We start from the raw sequence: 24,000 nt of genomic DNA, 5'->3' as shown, positions 1-24,000 counted from the left end.
TCTTCTTCACGAAGAAGAAGCCTGCTCCAGCAGGAGAGGAGGATCTCCGAATGAATCCCCTTGCCAGGCTCTCTGTGATGTAAGTAGACATGGCCCTTGTTTCGGCTGGAGACAGTGGATATATCCGTCCTCGAGGTGGTGTTGTTCCCGGGAGCAGGTCGATGGCACAATCGTAAGGACGATGTGGCGGAAGAACCTCAGATTCCTTCTTATCAAAGACGTCCACGAAGGACCAATAGGCCGAGGGCAGTCCCGGTAGGTTATCTGGAACTGGAGGTCGTCGGATGGGTTGTATGGTCTTCAGACATTTATCATGGCACGAAGAGCCCCATCGGGGGATTTCACCAGTGCCCCAGCTGACTGATGGTTCGTGTGTCCGTAACCAGGGGAGTCCCAGCAAGATTTGATGGGACATGTGTGGGAGGACGTAGAGAGCGATGTTCTCGGTGTGTAGGGCACCGATACGCAGTTCGACCGGCCTGGTGATCCAGGAGATGGTGTCAGAGAGGGGTCTCCCATCCACAGAGGCAATCACTAGGGGCTTGTCGAGTGGAGTAACCGGCACCTGGTACTTGTCCACCGTGGCCTGCTGGCTGAAACTGCCTGCGGCCCCAGAATCGAGGTACGCCTCAGCCGTGAACCGCGTCTCTCCCGTTGTCACTTGCGCAGTCCACGTAACCGGGTCTGAGAGAGTCCCAGCACCTAGGGTGGCCTCTCCTACCAACCCTAGGCTTTGGAGTTTCCCGGCCTCTCTGTACAGGAGCGTAGCAGGTGTGTGCCCTCTCCGCAGTAAAAGCAGAGGCCCTTGGCGAGCCGCTCGGCTCGACGTTGTTCAGACTGCCGCACTCGGTCGATCTGCATGGGCTCGTGGACGGGGACCCCAGATGCCGTTGACTGAAGTACGGAGGACTTCTGCGGAGGAGAGGAATGCCGTACCGGACGTCTCTCACGGGACACTTCCTTGGATCGCTCCTGAAAGCGAATGTCCACTCGAGTCGCTAGGGTAATCAGGGCATCCAGGGTGGACGGTACGTCCCGACCCGCCAGCTCATCTTTAATTCGCCCCGAGAGTCCTTCCCAGAAGGCGGCGGTTAGGGCCTCGTTGTTCCACCCGAGTTCCGAGGCCAGGGTGCGAAACCGGATCGCGTATTGACCCACCGTCAGAGTCCCCTGACGTAACCGGAGAAGAGACGAGGCAGACGCGGAGGCGCGTCCGGGCTCGTCAAAGGTGCCACGGAATGCCTGCAGGAACTCCTGGATGTTCGTGGTCACAGGATCCCCCTTCTCCCACAAGGGGTTCATCCACGCCAGTGCCTCACCCTCTAGATGGGACATGATGAAGGCGACCTTGGCTTGGTCGGAGGCAAACAAATGCGGCAGCTGCGGGAAAAGGAGGGAGCATTGGTTTATGAAACCCCTGCAGGTCTTGGGGTCTCTGGCGTACCGGGGTGGTGAGGCCAAACGAAGTCGGGAAGCATCCGAAGAAGTCGCCACGGGAGCTGGAGCCGTGGATTGACTAGTGGAAGCCCGGGATGCTGAAGACGTAACTGCCGCTTGTAGCGTGTTCAGGCGGGCGTCCACAGAAGACATGAATTGCAGCATGTGGGTCTGAGTCTCACGCTGGCGTTGGAGTTCCTCCTGTACGGCTGCTAGTGCTGCAGCGGGATCCATGGCCTGATCTTACTGTTAGGGCCAGGTGGACGGGCAGACCCAGGAGGTGGATCCACTGGGCCGAACTCCTTGATGATGATAAGGGGTCCGGTAGCTGGAGCACTATAGGCAGCAGAACAGTCCGTGCACAAGAGTATAACGGAGAAGTCCCTGGGACCACGGAGTCACTGATGGTAGTCCGGGTGACGGAGCTCAGGTTCGGAAGCCGAGAAGATGTCAGGCAGGGTCCGGAACCTTTGGAGCGAGATGACGGGTCACCGCAGGGATCCGAGATGGTACGGACTGTTCAGGATGGCAGATAGGCAGCGTTCGGGGTTCAGGATTCTGCAGGACCGGATGGCGAAGCAGGCTCGGCTCTAGAAGAGAGAGAGGTGAGTATCTCACAGGAACACAAGGAGACCTGACTCCTAGCTTGAGAAACACGAAGATCAGGCCCCGCCCACTTGGACATTAAACCCCTTTATACCCTGTACCTGTGTGCTTCATTTCCTGTTAATGGACGCTGGCCCTTTAAGAAAGGGTCAATGACCGCGCGCGCGCCCTAATGCGCATGCACGCTGCCCGAGTGCCAGAAGCCAGAGCAGGAAGCTGAGAGGAGGAAGCAGCAGAGCCGGGCTGGGGCTGAGAAGCCGACGGGCGCCCGGAGCGGGGACCAGGACGCCGGGGACGCGCCGGTAATGGATGCTGGAGAGCGGGGAGCGGCGGTGACCGGACCGAGGGAGCGTGACAGGTGAGCCGGGGAGCAGCGCAGGGGACCCGGGGAGCGTGACATTACTATTATTTATGCTATTTTAAGTTTGTTGCTATTTTACTGATCTTGTTACTATTCTATTATTATTATTCAACTCTGTAATATTTTATTCTAGATATTTTTGGATTATTGCTATTTTATTATTAATATTATTACTAACATTTGTATTGGTACTTTACTAAAATTATAACTTAGATTCCTATTCCTAAAGCTGTTGATCCAGAAGAAGGCAAAAACCCCTGGACACATTCAGCCAATTAGTGTCTTAGGGGGAAAAATTCCTTCTTGACCCTGGGAAAAGCTAATCAGTCTGAGAACCCTGGATCAAACCTGCAGAGATTATTTTTCTGGCTCTAATTATCATTATTATACAATTATTGTTAGCGTTACTGCTCTTATTATTATGATACTAGATACTATATTACTGCTCCTATTATATAAGTCTTTTTAATGTTTTTCTACATTTTTAACCTATTTCTAAACCTAATAATTACTACATTTATTATTATTATTATTATTATTATTATTATTATTATTATTATTATTATTAGATTTTAAGCTGTTGATGTTCTTACAGCTTGTATGTTGGGGCCACACAATCCATCAGCGTCTCATCGGCTTGAGGAGGATGGTCCACATGATGTTTCTTTTCCCTCTGAGGTTGGTGCTGATGTATTTGAACATGGACTGCTGACAGATGAACTGTCTCCGTGCCGGCTGGTTCTGAACTTGTTGACTCTGTGCCGGCTGGTTCTGAACTTGTTGACTCTGTGGCGGCTGGTACTGAAATCATTGACTCTTTGCCAGCTGGTTCTGAACTCGTTTCTGTGCCAGCTGGTTCTGAACTTGTCTCTTTTCCGGCTGGTTTTGAACGCTTGTTTTTGCAACATTCCTCGTTTAGCTCTTGAATCTTTCTTTTCTTTCTTCTTAGTGTATTCTTCCTCATCTTCATCCAGGTCTTTCACCTCCCGATACTTCATTGGATCCATTATCACCACTTTATTCCGCTGTTCTGGCATCTGTGGAGTCGGCTGGTTCTGAACTTGTTGTCTCTGTGTTGGCTGGTTCTGAACTCATTGTCACTTTGCCGGATGTTTCTGAACGCTTGTTGTCATATTTTACACCATTCTTCGTTTAGCTCCTGAATCTTTCTTTTCTTTCTTCTTATTGTCGTCTTTCTCATCTTCTTCCAGGTCTTTCACCTCCCGATACTTCATTTGTTCCGTTATCACCACTTCATTCTGCTGCTCTAGTGTCACTGATGGTGGCTCAGGTCTTTTTTCATATAAAGGAAACGGCAGATATTTTTCCTGGGCTTTGCGGTTGGTCGGCATCAGGCGCTAAGAAAAGAAGGGTCAGTTAATTGCATAGTGAGATGTTTCTTTACAGCTATGGACAGAACATGATAAACATAATATGCGGTGTGATCAGTCACCTCCATCTTAAAGATCGGTGATAGGAGGAATCTGGTGCAGTAGATATGAAGTTGATTTTCTGCCCCCTCCTTTGTGCTGGGACAAGCTGGAGAGAAAACGCAAGCAGATAATGGGATCAATCATACAATGTCCAGAAGGCGTCAGATCCTAAAAAAATAACAGGAAAATTCCTTTAACCCAAATCACCATGACCTGCTGGATTCTGAATCATTCTGTGCACAAAAAAATCACACAAATTACTATGGAAAACTATTTTCTAACTGACTTTCTGCTCAATCTGCAATGTGCTGTAATTCTGTGCTGGACTAATATATGTTCTGGATTATTAAATGCTGGATTAAAGGAATGACACATTATTCTCAGATTAACTGTAAATTCTTATTATATAAAATAATGATCTCACATGATAAGTATCCAGAACCAAAGACGCATTGCTGGCAACAGTAGACGTCATAAAGAAAACAGAATCGGTGAGTGTCCACTCATCAGGGAAGGATAATAGGACAAGAGTCCTTGTATAATAAAGCCTCAGAACTCCGGAGAGCTGCGGCTCGCTGCCATCCTGTAAATGTCCTGAATTGTAGAATCAATTGGAAAATCTGTAAATCCAAAAAAGATTTAGTCACAGATCTGATAAATACACAAACGCTGCAATTTCCCACACATATTCATAGTGAGCGTCCCTCCAGGTATCTGACTCCATTACACCCATTCATGGACGCAACATGATCAAATCAAGTCTTTACTGAGTGTTTGTAGTCTCCAGTAGAGGTAATATCACATGGAAAACATTGTACATTGGATTATACTGGGGCCTGTATATAAAGATATATGGCATACATGGATTTCTATGTTCTTCTTCATGCAAATAAATACAGGTAACCCCACAAAAATGGCAGCGAAAATGACTTAATTACCAGCACATAGAGCCAAACCCCCATAACAGTGCCAGGACACTAATCCCACTGACATTAGTGGCAAATAATGCCCCAATAAATAATGAAGGCAGCGGTGTCCTGTGTAACCTAAACATAAAATTCTGCTTTCCTGCAGCCACTAGGGTTATCACAGTGCACCACTAAATACAGATTACACTGATAGCGCCCCCTAGTGGCAGGTGACAGCAGCTGTTGTGGCAGAATTCTCTGCTCTGCCCGGTGTTCTCGCCTATTTTGAGTTTAAGTGAAATGATAAAATCAGCGGATTCCAGATAACCGGAAAGAAGCATCGGGGAGATACGATCAATCAGTGTCAGGTCATCAGGTGATGTGATGGCAGCTACTCACCTACATCCATCTCCACTGGTCACTGTCTGCAATAGACTGAGGAGGAATGATAGTTTGTTTGCGTTTATTTCTTCAGATTCAAATCCAGCAATCTAATTGGCTGCTGACCAGTGTCATGGAACACACTGAATTTAAAGGGACAGGACGCTCTTATTTCTTTATAGTGCATTTCATATAGATGTGTTAGAACTCTGCTTAATATATGAAGCTGGGGAGATAATCTGGGGGAGCAGCTTTATGTTTTCATACACAGCAATTAAAATGTCACTATCGATATCATCAGAACATTATATTCTACATAATATTAGAGTATCAGTGCATGAAGGAGTTAATTATAAATTATATTGTTTTCAATTACCTCTTCCTGAACAGGGTATTTTACAAACTTTTCTTTTTATCACACGGCTGATGGTTTATTTCTACAGCACATCTTTATCACACAGGATCATTACTGACATGTACATTAATGAAGCTGACTGCAGCCGAGGTGTCAGTCTGACTCCAATGTCATAACTGGGACCCATTGGTTGCAATACGTTCTGAGCTGTTGGGGCTGATTCAGAAGAGAAGTGATCTTTTCCTCTCGCTTCCTAAAGCTCAATGTGGCCAAAACTGAACTGATCATCTTTCCTCCATCTCACCTACACTCTCTACCTGATCTACCTATTACAATAAATAACATCATGCTCTCCCCAGCACACAAAGTTCGGTGCCTCAGAGTGACCTTTGACTCTGCCTTGTCCTTCATACCACACATCCAATCCCTGACCACCTTCTGCCGTCTTCAACTCAAAAATATTTCCAGAATCCGCCCTTTCCTCAATTCCCAATCTACAAAAATGCTAGTGCATGCCCTCATAATCTCCCGCCTCGACTACTGCAACATCCTCCTCTGTGGTCTCCCTGCTTACACGCTCGCCCCTCTCCAGTCCATCCTTAATTCTGCTGCCCGAATGATCCACCTCTCTCCTCAAAACCACCCCGCTTCTCCTCTCTGCAAATCCCTCCATTGGCTCCCAATCTTCCACCGTATCCAATTCAAATACTAACACTGACCTACAAAGCCATCCATAATCTATCTCCTCTGAATATCTCAGAACTAATTTATCACTACTCTCCAAAACGCAATCTCTGATCCTCCCAAGATCTCCTTCTCTCCTCTCTCATTCTCTCCTCACGCAACCGACTCAAAGACTTCTTCCGAGCATCCCCAGTCTCCTGGAACTCGCTGCCTCAACATGTGAGACTATCTACTACACTTTTTTCTCAACAAACCATTATTAAATCAAACAATGGGAACAAGAGATTCATGCGAATAAAATTTTTTAATAAGATTTTAATTATACAGAATAAACAACACAAACAAGAACACTTCCTTGAGGGACTGAAATGCATGCCAGACAATATTTTTAGTGTATTTTTATACAGCTGTAAGATATTGATTTGTATCATGTAATCATGTAGAACCACTGATACATTTATTCAAAAAATTATTATTAACCTGCAACCTAATAAAGACGTTTTTTTTTTTTATATATATACTTGATGTGAACAATGTCACATCAAAACTATATTTTTCTTTGTTGCAGACAAATATTAAATATCATAATATATCGCAAAAAAGACCGGTCTTAAATAGAAAACACACATATACGGGTAAATATAAAAGGCCAGTGAATACCAGCCTGTTAATATCAAATTGGTAAAGCAATTGAAAAACCGATATCCTGTGCGTTTAGCACCGGCCGTGCTTAGACAGCATTTTTTTGACCATATAAATGTAAAAGGCCAGTGAATACCAGCCTGTTAATATCAGGAGGAAGAAGCCCACTTAGCATTGTTATGGCGGTGACATAGCAACGACGCCTGCACAGTTTTTCTAGTCAGAAACAATGAACTGTTTGTTTATACCGCCTCTAGGATGTATGGCGTTTATGCAGTCAAGAAGAGCCGGGATTGGCCATTACTTGGAAGGCGCATTCCTATCCTACAGGACCTATGGTGGATAAACATGTGATGTGAGGATCTGCGGGCGACCCACGTGCACACTTAGGTGTGTTAAGATTGGCTGTAACGGACATGTGATAGATCATACTGATAGAAAGATCTAAAAGATATGTATATATGTGTAAGATCTAAAAAGATATTTACATGTCTGTATTATATGGGCTGTAACCTTTTATGGTGAGACCAGATGATTTGTATATTGTATATTCAGATACAGGGTTTTCTATGAGTGTTTATAAACTACTGTTAGTTTGCAATTGGAGGATGTCTCTTGTGGGGGAGGCCTTGATTGTGATTGGTAACAGCTTTGACCGTCTACCTATTTAAATGGAGCCTGTAATGTTATTTTGTATGCTTGCAAAAAACCGCATGGTCGAAACGTCGCAAATGGATTAAAGAAAAAAAAAAGAAAAAGAACTTTTATTAATCGTTTTGGAGGAGTTGTCCTTTCTTACTTTTGTTATTGCTGCAATTCCCAAGAGGATCCCTTGGGCAGGGCGTGCACCTCCTGTTGCTACTAGCAACATGTCTACAACTAATAGGTGCTGTGAGTAATACTTTTGTTACTATAAGAATGAGCAGTCTGATCGCTCTTCCATTTCTCCAGATCACAGCTACACAGCTGAGATCTGCAGAAAAGCAACTCTCCTATTACAAATGGTAGTCTGCCAGGTGTAAGAAGAAGTGACTCATGATAGCTACAAGAGTCATCACATGGCCCTGTGCTACAATGGCAACCATTGGATCCACGTGATCACATCACATGACTTCCGATAGATCGGGCAAGTGCATGCTTACAGCGGCCCGCTATTACATCCTGCTGTGACATTTTCACAGAGCGCTGTAAGGGGTTAACAGACATGAGATGAGTGGGTACCAAATCCACTCGTTCGTAATAGCTGCACATGTTAACTGTTCAAATCAGCTGACATGTGTAGCGATCGCTGCCAGCGGGAGCAGGCAGGCATTAACCTGACTAGCTATGATGTACCCAGTACGTGAAGAGGTTAAAATTCCAAGAAACAAGGAACAAGAAATCTTGGAACCCCAGTCTGCTTTGAAATTGTTACCACTTTTTGCTGTGCTCTGTCTTTACATGAAATTGTCTTCATCAACCTCACCTGTGCAGTTGAGTTTGTTTTTTCCTCACCCAGTTTTTGTCTATTTACTCACACACCTGACTATAATCCTTTAGAATCCCTGACTTTGTGCTATGGGCAGCATAATGGCTCAGGGGTTAGTACTACTGCTTTGCAGATCTGGGTTCAAATCCCTCCAAAGACAACATCTGCAAGGAGTTTGTATGTTCTCCCATGTTTGCATGGGTTTCCTCCAGGTGCTCCTTTTTCCTCCAGCATTCCATGACATCTATGGATTATCACACCCTTATCATAGTGGTCAGAACCTGGGCAATCATTAATCAGCAGGTCCCAGTGGAGCACAGTTTTTACAGCAGAGAGATATTCTATGTATAGAGTCACTGAATTAGTCTTTCTTCTGTAGAGTGTAACCTCTTATGGTTATTGCGCTGCTCTCTGTCTCTTCTGTAGAGTGTAACCTCTTATGGTAAGTGGGCCCCTCCTTCTCTCTTCTGTACAATGTAAGCTCTTATGGTCAGCGGGGTCCTCTCTGTCCTGTAGAATGTAAGCTCTTATGGTCAGCGGGGTCCACTCTGTCCTGTAGAGTGTAAGCTCTTATGGTCAGCAGTGTCCTTTGTCTCCTGTAGAGTGTAAGCTCTTATGGTCAACAGGGTCCTCTTTCTCCTGTAGAGTGTAAGCTCTCATGGTCTGCAGGGTCCTCTTTCTCCTGTAGAGTGTAAGGGTACTTTCACACTTGCGTTAATTTCCTTCCGTCACAATCAGCCCTTTTGGAAAACAGCGGAATCCGTTAACGGATTCCGCTGTTTCCCATAGACTTGAATGGATGACGGATTGTGCCAAAAGTAACTGCGTTGCTTCCGCTGGCCGACGCTGCGTTGCGTCCGCCGGGCGGAAGGAACGCAGCATGTAACGTTTTTTTGAGCAGAAGAATCCACTATTTTTCACTGCGCATGCTCATCTTTTTTTTTTTTTCTTTAATCACAGAAACTTTACTTTGTCTCTCGGTGGCCGAACGTGCAGCTGAGCGCCCGGCCGCCGGCATGTGGGAGCTCTCAGCTGAGCGCCCGGCCGCCGGCATGTGAGAGCTCTCAGCTGAGCGCCCAGCCACTGGCATGTAAGAGTGCTCAGCTGAGCGCCCGGCAGCCTGCATGTGAGAGCTCTCAGCTGAGCGCCCGGCCGCCGGCATGTGAGAGCGCTCAGCTTAGCGCCCGACAGCCAGCATGTGAGAGCGATCAGCTGAGCGCCCGGCCGCGGAGTGATCAGCTGATCGTTCACAATAGTCTGCTGCCGGTAAAACTGTAGAAAATAAAAAATAAATAATAATAAAAAATAAAGCTTTCCGTTGTTTTGTACGATCCATTGCATCCGTTGTGCCATTATATGCAACAAATCCGTTGCATCCGTCACACAACACAATGCAACGGATGCCGTTCAACGCAAGTGTGACACTAGCCTAAGCCCTTCTGATCAGTGAGGTTCTCTCTCTCGCTCTCTACTTTCACCCAATTTACATTTTCTGAGCACTTACAAATTTCCCAATATTGGGATTCATGCAAATTTGTTTGCAGTTGTCCATTCGGAGTGTCTTTTAAAATCATCAAGCAGCTCTGCTCCAATAGAGTTAATCACAAATGTCCAGTATTAAATATTTGCAACTTCAAACAAGCTTAAACTACCACAACTTGGCACCAGAAATAACTGGCCAAGAAAGAAGTGATTAAATACAAAATTGCTATCAAATCATTAAATATTTTATTCATAATAATTGCATGACAATAATTATATAAACAAGAGAGCCACCTGGGGGGCACATGGTTCCAGAATCATTAAATTATGGATCCAATCCAGCAATATTATATATCAAAAAAGTGACATAGTATTATATTATAGTAGTTAGGCCCAACCTTCCGTATCACACTGATTAACTATTGTAGGTCAATAATGGGTAAGAACTGTGGCACTAACTACAGTGCCTACAAGTAATATTCAACCCCCTGAAGATTTAGCAGGTTTGATAAGATGCAAATAAGTTAGAGCCTGCAAACTTCAAACAAGAGCAGGATTTATTAACAGATGCATAAATCTTACAAACCAACAAGTTATGTTGCTCAGTTAAATTTTAATAAATTTTCAACATAAAAGTGTGGGTCAATTATTATTCAACCCTTAGGTTTAATATTTTGTGGAATAACCCTTGTTTGCAATTACAGCTAATAATCGTCTTTTATAAGACCTGATCAGGCCGGCACAGGTCTCTGGAGTTATCTTGGCCCACTCCTCCATGCAGATCTTCTCCAAGTTATCTAGGTTCTTTGGGTGTCTCATGTGAACTTTAATCTTGAGCTCCTTCCACAAGTTTTCAATTGGGTTAAGGTCAGGAGACTGACTAGGCCACTGCAACACCTTGATTTTTTCCCTCTTGAACCAGGCCTTGGTTTTCTTGGCTGTGTGCTTTGGGTCGTTGTCTTGTTGGAAGATGAAATGACGACCCATCTTAAGATCCTTGATGGAGGAGTGGAGGTTCTTGGCCAAAATCTCCAGGTAGGCCGTGTTATCCATCTTCCCATGGATGCGGACCAGATGGCCAGGCCCCTTGGCTGAGAAACAGCCCCACAGCATGATGCTGCCACCACCATGCTTGACTGTAGGGATGGTATTCTTGGGGTCGTATGCAGTGCCATCCAGTCTCCAAATGTCACGTGTGTGGTTGGCACCAAAGATCTCGATCTTGGTCTCATCAGACCATAGAACCTTGAACCAGTCTGTCTTAAGGCTACTTTACACACTGCGATATCGGTCCCGATATCGCTAGTGTGGGTAGCCGCCCCCATCTGTTGCGCGACACGGGCAAATCGCTGCCCGTGCCGCACAACATCGCCCAGACCGGTCACACATACATACCTGTCCGGCGACGTCGCTGTGACGGGCGAACCGCCTCCTTTCTAAGGGGGCGGTCCGTGCGGCATCACAGCGACGTCACTGAACCACCGCCCAATAGCAGCGGAGGGTCGGAGCTGAGCGGGACGTAACATCCCGCCCACCTCCTTCCTTCCGCATAGCGGCCGGGAGGCAGGTAAGGGCAGCTTCCTCGTTCCTGCGGCGTCACACGCAGCGATGTGTGCTGCCGCAGGAATGAGGAACAACCTCGTTACTGCTGCAGTAACGAGATTTGAGAATGGACCCCCGTGTCGCCGATTAGCGATTTTGCACGTTTTTGCAACGATGCAAAATCGCTTATCGGTGTTACACGCAACGGCATCGCTAATGCGGCCGGATGTGCGTCACGAATTCCGTGACCCCAACGAGTTCGCATTAGCGATGTCGCAGCGTGTAAAACCCGCTTTAGAGTCCTCCAAGTGATCATGAGCAAACTGTAGACGAGCCTTGACATGACGCTTTGAAAGTAAAGGTACCTTACAGGCTCGTCTGGAACGGAGACCATTGCGGTGGAGTACGTTACTTATGGTATTGACTCAAAACCAATGTCCCCACTGCCATGAGATCTTCCCGGAGCTCCTTCCTTGTTGTCCTTGGGTTAGCCTTGACTCTTTGGATAAGCCTGGCCTTGGCAGGGGAGGAAACTTTCAAAGGCTGTCCAGGCCGTGGAAGGCTAACAGTAGTTCCATAAGCCTTCCACTTCCGGATGATGCTCCCAACAGTGGAGACAGGTAGGCCCAACTCCTTGGAAAGGGTTTTGTACCCCTTGCCAGCCTTGTGACCCTCCACGATGTTGTCTCTGATGGCCTTGGAATGCTCCTTTGTCTTTCCCATGTTGACTATGTATGAGTGCTGTTCACAAGTTTGGGGAGGGTCTTAATTAGTCAGAAAAGGCTGGAAAAAGAGATAATTATTCCAAACATGTGAAGCTCATTGTTCTTTGTGCCTGAAATACTTCTTAATACTTTAGGGGAACCAAACAGAATTCTGGTGGTTTGAGGGGTTGAATAATAAATGACCCTCTGAATAAACTTTTCATAATTTTAAAAGAAAAATAAAAAAAGAAATAACATTCTTTTTTGCTGCAGTGCATTTCACACTTCCAGGCTGATCTACAGTCCAAATGTCACAATGCCAAGTTAATTCTGAATGTGTAAACCTGCTAAATTTGCAGGGGGTTGAATACTACTTGTAGGCACTGTAACACAATATGTACATTAGACCACAAACATATACGTGGAAATTTTGACATCAAATATCACCATATATATATGTCACATTAAACTCCTATCACTCAGGCAAAGTGCCCCACTGGACATTGTAAGAGTCAGTAAAATATTATGTTGGAAACGGTACACCGACCGATATGCCGGAATTTGAAGGAATACGCGCAATTCCCATTTATATATCTACCTACGTATTATGGCAAATATCAGCCGGCTACCATCACCATATATATGCGTATTGCATCAATGCTTACCATATAGCGGTAAAGATGGAATATATTATAGTGGAAACGGTATACTAACCAATATGCCAAATTTAAGGGATACAACCATTCCCATTTATATTTGCGCCTGCATATAGTGGTGAATATTGGCCAGTTACCGTCACCATATATACATGTTGCCTCAATGCTTACCATATAACACCCATTCACAAGGTCCCATAAGGCACACTCGCCACAGTGAAGCGACAGCAGTCATTAATCACCAAAAGGGCTTTATCAAAAGGGGGCGCCCTTGTAATGTACGTCAGGGGTGGCGGGACGCATGGCCAGACATTCATCTTATAATGTAAGTACTTCTCATCCAGTTTTGGTGATTAATGACTGCTGTCGCTTCACTGTGGCGAGTGTGCCTTATGGGACATTGTGAATGGGTGTTATATGGTAAGCATTGAGGCAACATGTATATATGGTGACGGTAACTGGCCAATATTCACCACTATATGCAGGCGCAAATATAAATGGGAATGGTTGTATCCCTTAAATTTGGCATATTGGTTAGTATACCGTTTCCACTATAATATATTCCATCTTTACCGCTATATGGTAAGCATTGATGCAATACGCATATATATGGTGACGGTAGCCGGCTGATATTTGCCATAATACGTAGGTAGATATATGAATGGGAATTGCGCGTATCCCTTCAAATTCCGGCATATCGGTCGGTGTACCATTTCCACCATAATATTTTACTGACTCTTACAATGTCCAGTGGGGCACTTTGCCTGAGTGATAGCAGTTTAATGTGACATATATATATGGTGATATTTGATGTCAAAATTTCCACGTATATGTTTGTGGTCTAATGTACATATTGTGTTAGTTAGTGCCACAGTTCTTACCCATTATTGACCTACAATAGTTAATCAGTGTGATACGGAAGGTTGGGCCTAACTACTATAATATAATACTATGTCACTTTTTTGATATATAATATTGCTGGATTGGATCCATAATTTAATGATTCTGGAACCATGTGCCCCCCAGGTGGCTCTCTTGTTTATATAATTATTGTCATGCAATTATTATGAATAAAATATTTAATGATTTGATAGCAATTTTGTACTGCTCCAATAGAGACCTGAAAAATTGCTAAAAAAAATGCTTGAAATACACTTCGTCATTTGCATTTAAAAACGATTTTGCAGTTCCTACATTCAGGCTTTTGAATCTTTTTTATCTTCAGATTTCCATACATGGCAAGCATTTAAAAAAAGTGATTGGATCATTCTTCTGGCATTTTCTACTGTGAAGCCACTGTATACTTTACAATAGAAGTTACTAAAAACACAAAAAAAAAATAATCGCAAAGTCGCCTGGGTGTTTTTACCTAATTTTAGAGTATTATTCCTTACTTAACGGATTGAAAAGAAAACGAGAAAAAAATGGCCACAAGAAACCCTTAAAAAAATTATGGAAAAAATGTTAACAGACAACGATTTAGAGGAACCGTTAGCAAAATGCTACATTAAATGTAAAGAAGATGCTAACAAAAAAAGCGCAAGGACCAAAAAAATGCCAAGAATTGTCACATAGCAGCAATTCCGGAAGCAGTTTCCGCAGGAAAAACTTTTCATATTTAATCTCTTAAAGAAACGCAGTGTGAACTTACCCATACATTTGAACAGTGCGGCCCCTGGACTGAGGCGGAGGAGCTCCTCAGCAACGCAACAGAATGCTGTCATCACCGAGGCTGCTTGGAAGAAGACGTCGCTCAAGCACTGGGTAAGCGCTCCTGAGGAGCCGAACATGACATGGAGAATCATTTTAGATGCAGGGGCTGTCATGTGGGAGCAGCGGTGTTACTTTACAAAGGACATTATCGGCCAGTGGGACACATTATGGAGAAAATTGATTTGGACATGATAGGGCAATGGGGACATTATTGGGCAGTGTGGGACATGATAGGGCAATGTAGGACATTATTGGACAATATAGGACAGGACAGAGAAATGGGGGACATTATTGGGCAATGGGGACATTATTGGGCAATGGGGGACATTATTGGGTAATGAAGGACATGATAGGGCAATGGGGGACATGATAGGGCAATGGGGGATATGATAGGGCAATGGGGGACATGATAGGGCAATGGGGGACTTTATAGGTCAATGGAGGATATGATAGGGCAATGTGGTACATTATGAAGCAAATGGGGACATTGTAGGGCATTGGTGGACATTATGGAGCAATAAAGGTCATAATTAGACAATTAGAAAGGAGATTGTGAAAGGCAGCATAATATAATGGGGAGCGGTGGGGGACTTTATGCAGTGATGTAGTATCTGGGAGATATCATAGAAAGGGCAGGTTTTGGGGGGACATTATGGAAAGGGGCACTTTGTGGGGTTAGTTTAGCGTGGTGCAGTGTTAGGGGGATCTTTTGTGCAGGAAGCAATTAACAACCCCTTCTGATTCCCGTTGTTCCTCCAGCTAAAATAAAAGACCCTGTATTCACCTCTGGTACTGGCATTGTTCCAGCGCTGTCAGTAATCGCAATTCGTGTCTCACATTACATTATGACATCACTGGAGCCCTACGTCCAATCACTGCCTGCTTCTGTCTCCCCTCCTTAGGAATGAACAATCATTCAGGGGAACATAGGGGACCAAGATGGTAGACTTTATTAAATAAAGGGGGCCAGGATGGGAGATATTATTAAATAAAGGGGGCCAGGATGGGAGATATTATTACTATATGGGGCCAGGGTGAGGAACATACATTATTGGTTTATGGTGGAAATGGTGGACATAATTACTGTAGGGGCAAATTAGAAGACAATATTACTGCTGTAATATAATTTAATTTTGAGGATACTGTCTTCCATGGGGTGGGGAACAAAAGTCTGACGTAGTCTAGAAATTGGGAAAAAGTGAGGAATGTGCTCTGGGAGTGGTCAGCTATAGGAGACTGTGTGTTATTTTCTGTAGAGTCGAGTTATGGCATGAAGAAGTGATGGCGCTCAGTGCCGGATGAAGAGGAAAATGAATATGAATAACTTCAGCTAGAGAGATCACTGGTAAGTAAGTGTATTACATGTACACACACTATACACTATATACAGAGCTCCTGTGTATAATGTCACTAATTTAATGTCACTGGTTATCACTGTATTATCTGTACACTGACACTATATACAGAGCTCCTGTGTATAATGGCACTGATGGTAATATTAGTGTTATTAGTATTGTGGTTTTTATTCATGATCATTATTGTAGTTCGGGCACTGTGTGGTGGTAATATATGGTCTGGTCACAGTGTGGGGGTATTCCTCTGTTGTATGTGGTATTTGGTCATTTATGTGGTCTGGTCATAATTGTGCGATATTTCTCCCTTGTATGTGGAAATATTCGGTCACTATGTGCTCTGTTTAATGTGTGTATTTCTCTCTTGCATGTTGTTGTATTCGGGTACTATGTGGTGGTAATATGTTATTGATCACGGTGTTGCGTATTTCTTCCTTGTATGTGGTATTATTGGTCTTGGTATAGTGGATTCTGTTGTGTCTGGAGGTCACTTTTTCTCTCTATCAATAAAGGGAAGACTATTTCCAGTAGAGATTAAACACGTGAACATTTAACCCCTCTCTGTCCTGTGACTATTACACTGTAGCAAATTTGCTAAGTAATCGTCTATTCTAAAGGGGCCTTTACACGGAGCGACCCGTCATTTGTGCGTCAAGGGCAAATCTCTACCCGTGGCGCACACTATCGCTTGTCCGTGTCACACGTGCAGCCCTCCCTAACGACGTCGCTGTGGGCGGTGACGTCACAGCAATGTCACAGAGCGGGCCGCCAATAGAAGCGGAGGGGCGGAGAGCAGCCGCATCTCCGTCACTCCCACCTCGGTGCTGGTTGAGGACACAGGTACGCTGTAGTTCGTCTTTCCCGAGGTGTCACACAGCGATGTGTGCTGCCACGGAAATGACGAACAACCTTCGTCCTCAACAACTGATTTTTTGAAAATGAACGACGTGTCAACGATGGACGATTTGGTAAGTATTTTCCATCGTTAACGGCCGCTCCTTGGTGTCACACGCAACGACGTCGCTAACGATGCTGGATGTGCGTCACGGAATCCATCACCCCGGCGATATATCGTTAGATACGTCATTGCGTGTAACGGGGCCTTAAAGCCATGTGCCCATGTTTAGTATTTGGTTAGTTTTTTTACATCAGTATTTGTAGCCAAAATCAGGAGCTGTAAAATCAGAGGAAAAGTATAATAGAAGTACCTGTGCATTTTTAACCCACTCCTAGTTTTGGCTTAAAAATACTGATGTAAAATACTGACCAAATACTGAAGATGTGAACGTGGCCTAAGGATAAGTGATAACTTACTCATTTGTGTGGACCGATTGCTGGGACCTTCACCGATCGTGCAACTTTTATCCCCATTAAATTGGCGCTTATGTACGACTCGACCACTGATCCAGTCATTCTATTAGTGATCACCTACCTAACCTGTGGATCGGTGATAACTTATTTTCACCTAAGATTCCCCTTACTGCAAACTACTGTAAGGGTATGTTCACACGCGGCATCTTTTTTTAACCTCAAAGATGTGTGGTGCCCCCGAGGCTTTAGTCGCCACAGGGTACTGCGCCTCACCAGAGGTTCAGTATTCATCTCGGGTAAGGAGGAGGTCATTGCCGGTAAATTACTACAATCCACCATAACACACAGTTAGTTGCCCATCCACCAGGACTGGGTCATGGTAGGGACATTTGGACGATCACCACACGGTATGGGACCTCCCACCCACTAGTTCAGCAACCTGGGGGGTGCAGCTACACAACGGGGAGCAAGGTGACACACACTGACATGCATTCAGTGATGATTAATCAGCGAGACAGGAACAAGTAAGACGTGGAGAGAACACGGTCGCTGAGGGGAGAGCTGCGCCATAGATCCCTCAGGATCGAGCGCACAGAACAGGGTGCAGAGCCCTAGGCTCGTGGGCACTGCACGTCTCGTCAGAAGAATCCGCTGGACAGAGGATTTCAAGTCTTCTGGCCCACACAAAGTGCCCGGGGCACAGCTGTATATAGAGCCAGGAATCGTAACAGCAGAGAGGCACCAGTAATGGACAGGAATGGGGTCCAGTCAAGGACTCTGGTCCCTGCGTGGCTTCAGGCCGCAGGGACCCACACAACACAGCGCAGGGAGGAAGGACTCACAGGAAGAAACACCGGTTAACCTCCAAGCTATCTGGGATCGGCTGGAGCCCATCACAGTGGAGTCTGGCAGTCCAAAGGAGGTGACATCTCAGTGAGTAAAGAACTTTAACTGTTGCTGTTGTTGTGTCATCCAATCCTTCCCGCGCCCCGCGCTCCTTTATTAGAGTGGACTACTACTCCCAACCTCCCTGTGGCCCCAAGCTCTGCCTGTGGAGAGCTGTACAAACCTAGCTGCACTACCACCGGCCCTCAGAGGAAACCCCTTGCAACAGCGGCTCCCATATTATAAGCGCACACTACAGGTGGCGTCACAAAGAACTTCTATCCCCATCATCATCCCCCCATTTATTGACACCGCCGCGGTCACGGAACCGGGCCTAGCCGCTGTGACATCCCAAGCCCTGCACCGACCCGGTGACAAGTAACCCTCCAGACCCGGTGGGCACATCAGATGCAGCATTTGTGTCCCAAAAAACGCACCAAAAACGCATCACTGCAAAAACGCATCAAAAAACGCAATGCACTTTTGACACGTGTTTACCGCGTTTTGCCCAATGCGTTTTTTAAGTCAAATCTATTGACTGGAAGGACTCAAAGGCGCAAAAAGAATTGACATGCTGCAGCCAAGATGCAGTAAAAAAAAATGCACTATGTGGATAGGAAAATAGAAATCTCATAAACTTTGCTGGGAGAAGGAAATGCATGCATTTAGGTGCATCTTTGTGACCTGAAAAACGCACCAAAAATGCAGTAAAAGATGCCCTGTGTGAACATAGCCTAATTGTACATCAGCTATTGTGCGCACAGGAAATGTGCAGGAGCCGGCTGTGTTTTACAGTCAACTCTCCACTATAACGGGGATAACGGCTAGCAAGTATTTGCATATCGCTGTAGGGTGGGCCCCGGGAGTCAATTTCCCCTGTGTCCCCAGACACCCCAGTCCGACCCTGCATATCACTATGAAGCCCCAGCCCAGCAGAGTTCCCGCCACTGTACCTTTTATCTGAGAGGGCAATACAGAAAGATTTTCATACAGATGTGTGGAATGATATTCAGACTGCAAATATTGAGCAGACTGCTGAGACCCCAAAAAAACCCACAACCAATCGTCCCATGTAATGAAGAATCAGACTCAGGTATATAAAATCAGAACTCTTTATTATGGAGATTTAATAATCAAATCTCATCTTTTAGTGGATGGTGGTCGGTCACAGCCCAAAATATATAACAAACCATTGAAATAAATCACAGTAAACCAGTACAAAGCGTTGTGCCGCAGCCGGACTCCCGGCGGGGGTAACTTTTGTACCAAAAAACCACCAACGTTGTTGAATTGACCGCTGCTGTGACTTAATCAAATATTATGAAAAACAAAAATAGTACAACTCATTGTGTCGCAGCCGGACTACCGGCGCAAGTAAGCCAAACCAGTCAAAATAATTGTGTTGAAGCCGGACTCCCGGCGCACGTAGCTTTTACCATACCAATCATTGTCTCATAGCCGGACTCCCGGCACAGGTAGCTTTTACAGTACCACTCATTGTCTCACAGCCGGACTTCGGGCGCAGATAAGAGTCCACACTGAAACCATCAACGTTGACAAAGGGAGGGAGGGTGGGACAGCTGCCTCCGGGTCCCACAGAGTGGGGAGAGACCGGAAAAAGAAGGGATTGAAATTATAAAGGGGGAAGCAGGAGGAGGAGGAGAGAAGAATCATTGGCTGCAACAAACTGGGAGGAGGCAGAAAATTACATGGGACGACCAGATTAACCCCTTATTACGGGGCACAGCAGTCAGGGGGCCCCAGTCAAATACTGGAATGCTCCACAGACTGCTGAGACCCCAAAAAACCCCACAACCAATCGTCCCATGTAATGAAGAATCAGACTCAGGTATATAAAATCAGAACTCTTTATTATGGAGATTTAATAATCAAATCTCATCTTTTAGTGGATGGTGGTCGGTCACAGCCCAAAATATATAACAAACCATTGAAATAAATCACAGTAAACCAGTACAAAGCGTTGTGCCGCAGCCGGACTCCCGGCGGGGGTAACTTTTGTACCAAAAAACCACCAACGTTGTTGAATTGACCGCCAAGGAGGAGCAAAGTGCCAACTGTGCTCCGACCCCCACCCAGAAACTAAGGCATGCTAAATACCAACCTGCAAACCAAAGACATATCAACCCTAAGTCATGTTAAACGTATACCAATGAGAAACAGAAGCTCTGAATCGTACGCCTCAAATAAAACGTGGCACTCCAGCATGAAGTGTACCCAACAATCCATCAATAGCCGCCCTGTCATACCACGCGATGAATGACCTTTGACTAAATCAATACAAGATCACGAGGAATGACCTGACTAAACCAGTATTAGCTCCTAAATCAACCTGGAACTCGTCATAGTGAGAATCTACGAGGAAGAGGCAGAGGTCATCCCAAAAAGTAACATGTAAAAATGCGTCCAGTAAGATCATAACTCTTTTGGCAGATCGTTACTGCCAAAACCGGTCTCTGATGCCTCTCCAATGGACGTCCACTTCCACCTGCATAGCTCTCCATTCTCCGGGCTGCTCATGGTGAGCAGCCAAAAAATCCATAGCACGGATCTGACACCATCTGAAAAAGAGAAAATTGTTACCAAAGCAATAAACTGGTCTAATATACCTGAGGAAACAATCAGTACATAAAGGCTCTGTGATTTGACCTTGGAATCCGAATTGAAAAGACCAACTGCAAAAGTTACGGTATCATAAAGATCACCAGGACTTGTTCTGGGGGACAAAATTGTATTATTCCATTTCTCCTCCCATGATCGGGACACTGCAAATCTCCCAGTATGCAAAAGCAACGTAAAGGCGCTTAACCACACCTACCAGAAGTAGCACCTACCTATTTTTAAGAGCTAATTTTGTGGGGGGTTTTTTTGTTTGACCATTCCAATCATTTTTATTTCTTTTTCTCATGATGGCCTTATTTCCTAATTTTTGTTGAAATTGATGTATAGTCAGCACCATGCGTCATATCTGGTGTGCAAATGGGCAAGACTACCCTATACAGTATATCCTTCGCAATTAAATCACAGCCTTTAGTAATGCAAGAAAGTACTTTTTTTTTTTTTTTTTACATAAATGAAATTGCTATAACTGAAATAGACAATACAGTAAGATCAGTCTAGAAGTCATTTCAAGGCACCTGTACATGATTGAGGATAACCTGTAGAGAGAACCTTTGGCAATGTCTGATTTCATCTTAATAATTCCATCACCTGTACAATAAGGAAATACTGAAAAACACTATATATGTATATATGCGTAAAAGACCAGCTGCCAACCATTACATGGACTGGCGAAAATAAATAAAACTATTGGAAACCTAGATTACGCTCATTTGGACTTTTTTTTTTTTTATTAGTTCTTACTACTTTTGGAAGCAATCACTTAACACTTAGCAGTGAATGTATGGAGAAACATTGATTGCAAAATAAAGGTCAGTAGAAACTAGGGACAGGAGAAAATTGGTCCAAGGATAGAAAACAAGGAACGCAAGAACCAATACCTAAAGGCTCGATGGTGTGAAGAAAGAAAAACACTTAATAGTAAACATATGAAGAAACTGATCGAAAACGAATATCACTCACATCATGTTTTACCGTAAGCGCACCATGTTGTGGAGCCACCAAAGACTTCACCAGCATCAATCGAGCACATCATGATGGAAATGGATCTCATCCACTCGGGCATTGGGGCAAAACTTTCAGAGTATAATGAAAGCAAGGAGGAGCGTAATCAACAATACTTCACGGGTATGGGGAAATCAAACACTAAAGAACAATAACCTAACGGGCGATGTACCGGGGGAGGGTAAGGGGTTTAAGAATAGGAACGCTCATGTTTATCAACCAAAAGCGAAAAACAAGTCCGGGTGTGGTATCAAGTGTAGTATCAATGGGAAACAACACAGAAATTCTAGGTGAAGTATTCAAACCCTAGACCCCGAGACCCCACAACGCACAGAACCGACAACATTGAAAAGATAAAATCCCAACCCAGGGACTGCAGAAAGGCAATTATAGGATAAAAGGATGTAGCATTATACAATATTTTTATAGGATACCACGATGGTGAAATGTAAAAATGTCCACGAATGGGACTGAACCCAGAGCTCTATCTGTAACCTGCACACTACCATTGAGCTATGTCGTAATCACGGCAAAAGGCCAAGTCTGAAAAGGAAAAAACCAGATGAGGGAAAATGCCACCCGCTGAGGGAATCACGATCCGAAATGACCAAATACCCATCACAAAGGGTGCGGCTCCAAATAAGGAACACTGGACCAAACAAAAAGGAACAAAACGTGGTTAATAAAGTTGAGAAGCATTAAATCATCAAGGTGGCGTATGATGAAAAGACCCCGTCACGTAATTAATGACCATTAAAGGAAAGAAGTAAAATGACTGAATGTAATAACATGAATAAAACAACCCAAAGAAGGAACGTGTCATAAATTAAAGTCTGCAAAGCAACCAAAAATGCAGAAAAAACGGTGACAGTGTGGGACCCGATGTGTGATGATGCATGTTACTGATGTAAACCTGAGAGAGGAGATGGAATCTGATAGCTACAGTATAATATATATTTCTATATATACACATACAAAAACACACTTGTGTAAATGTCATTATCGGATATATCGGGGTTAACAATGAACCCTTGTAAGACATTATTAGAAACACCATGGTTAAGGCTGAACACATGGATGCAGATAGCCGCGACATCATCTAATAATGAATGGTTAATAATAATTAGGTAGGTGACCTGGCGATAGGGGGCAGCAGAGGGGTGTCCTAACACAAACTGACCCTGAGCGGGGATGGATCCAGAGACCCCAGTATGGGAGAACAAGTAAAGCATCATGGGAAAACCCCCAAAAGCAAATGGCAACCCGGTAACTTAGCGTCTCTCTGAGAAATGCGCAGGGATCAAATACTTGACGCCATGTTCTCATCCATTGCACTTTAATTTGTGGATGCCTACCTGCTATAATCCTCACACCAAACCGCTGTACGACAGGCTATATAACTAGTCATAGCGCAACCCTGAACTGGAAACGCCTGTTTGGTTTTTGTTTTTTTTTTTTTTTTTTTTTTTCTTCTTCATCTGCGGGTTCTTTTAGGATACCGCGGTTACTAGCAGGGGTTAGTGTACACTTAATTCCTGGGGATCTGGTTAACTAAAGCATTTTTTTTTTTTTTTACTGACATCATTATAGTTGTTATTATTACTATTATTATAAACTGGGATCATGGAAGACTAATCAACCCAAGGGTACTCACCGCTGTCAGGAGGAACCAGGAGAGTCCGGCTGGCCCAGGCAGATGCTGGAGGGTCGGCGGGAGGACCTGTAACATGCCCTTCTGTGGGGCCTTGCCAATGATTAAGGGATTCTTCAGACAATGAAGGTGAACGCCGTGGCAAACGTCTTGAGCGATGACTCCTTCCTGAAGGCCTGTGGTAATGCAAACGACTGCTCCGGCTATTACAGGCCGGCCAGCAGTGACTGATACCGAGGAGCGTCACCGTGCGGAGCGGCTACCACAGCTGTAATGGCAGCACCGCCATGTCGGGGATCCAGCACCCGCATGCTCAAGGACCAAGGAGGGGGCAGGGAGGGGGTTAAAGAAAGAGCCATGCCAGCAGGAGGCAGCACATGCAGTTTAGGGGTTAATATTGGGGTGGGGGGCAGAAGCAGTAATGCAGCGGTTTTATAGCTGCGGGGAGGGGAACATGCACATCACGTGTGTTTACTATTATGCAGGGCATGGACCCCACTGAATGAGACGCTGCGCTCGCCCATTATAGAGGCAACTAACGCTGCAGGCTGGGTTTGATAGTGGGGGCGGGATATAGGTGGGATAGATTCTACAATGTGTGGGCTCCATGCCGCCCAACATTTCCAGAGGGAATATACTTTTGTTTTTTGGTTTTTTTTTTGTAAATGTTCTATTTATTTATTGTTACATATAGACTATAATGGGGGTAGGAGGGTGGGAATTATTATAGTGGACACAAGGAAATATCCCATGTCCATCAACCAAACCAGCCACATCCACCACCTGA

General features: G+C 44.8%; 1 long non-coding RNA gene across 2 annotated transcripts in view; it reads right to left on the bottom strand.

Annotated features, from left to right (window-relative positions):
• Positions 1-1,873: 1,873 nt before the first annotated feature.
• LOC142250506 (uncharacterized) overlaps positions 1,874-24,000 on the bottom strand; it is a 22,698-nt gene continuing 571 nt past the window's right edge. The window contains exons 2-5 of one of the 2 annotated variants that reach the window (XR_012725201.1): positions 4,262-4,457; positions 3,858-4,005; positions 2,998-3,762; positions 1,874-2,027 (exon numbers count right to left, since the gene is read on the bottom strand). This is a non-coding gene — a long non-coding RNA (uncharacterized LOC142250506). The remainder of the gene's footprint in view (positions 2,028-2,997; positions 3,763-3,857; positions 4,006-4,261; positions 4,458-24,000) is intronic. The other variant, XR_012725202.1, reaches the window with a different exon arrangement.

Source organism: Anomaloglossus baeobatrachus, chromosome 9, assembly GCF_048569485.1.
Source record: "Anomaloglossus baeobatrachus isolate aAnoBae1 chromosome 9, aAnoBae1.hap1, whole genome shotgun sequence".
In the NCBI taxonomy this organism is placed as follows: Eukaryota; Metazoa; Chordata; class Amphibia; order Anura; family Aromobatidae; genus Anomaloglossus; species Anomaloglossus baeobatrachus.
The sequence above is the reverse complement of the archived record's forward strand: the minus strand, read 5'-3'. Positions and strand labels throughout refer to the sequence as shown.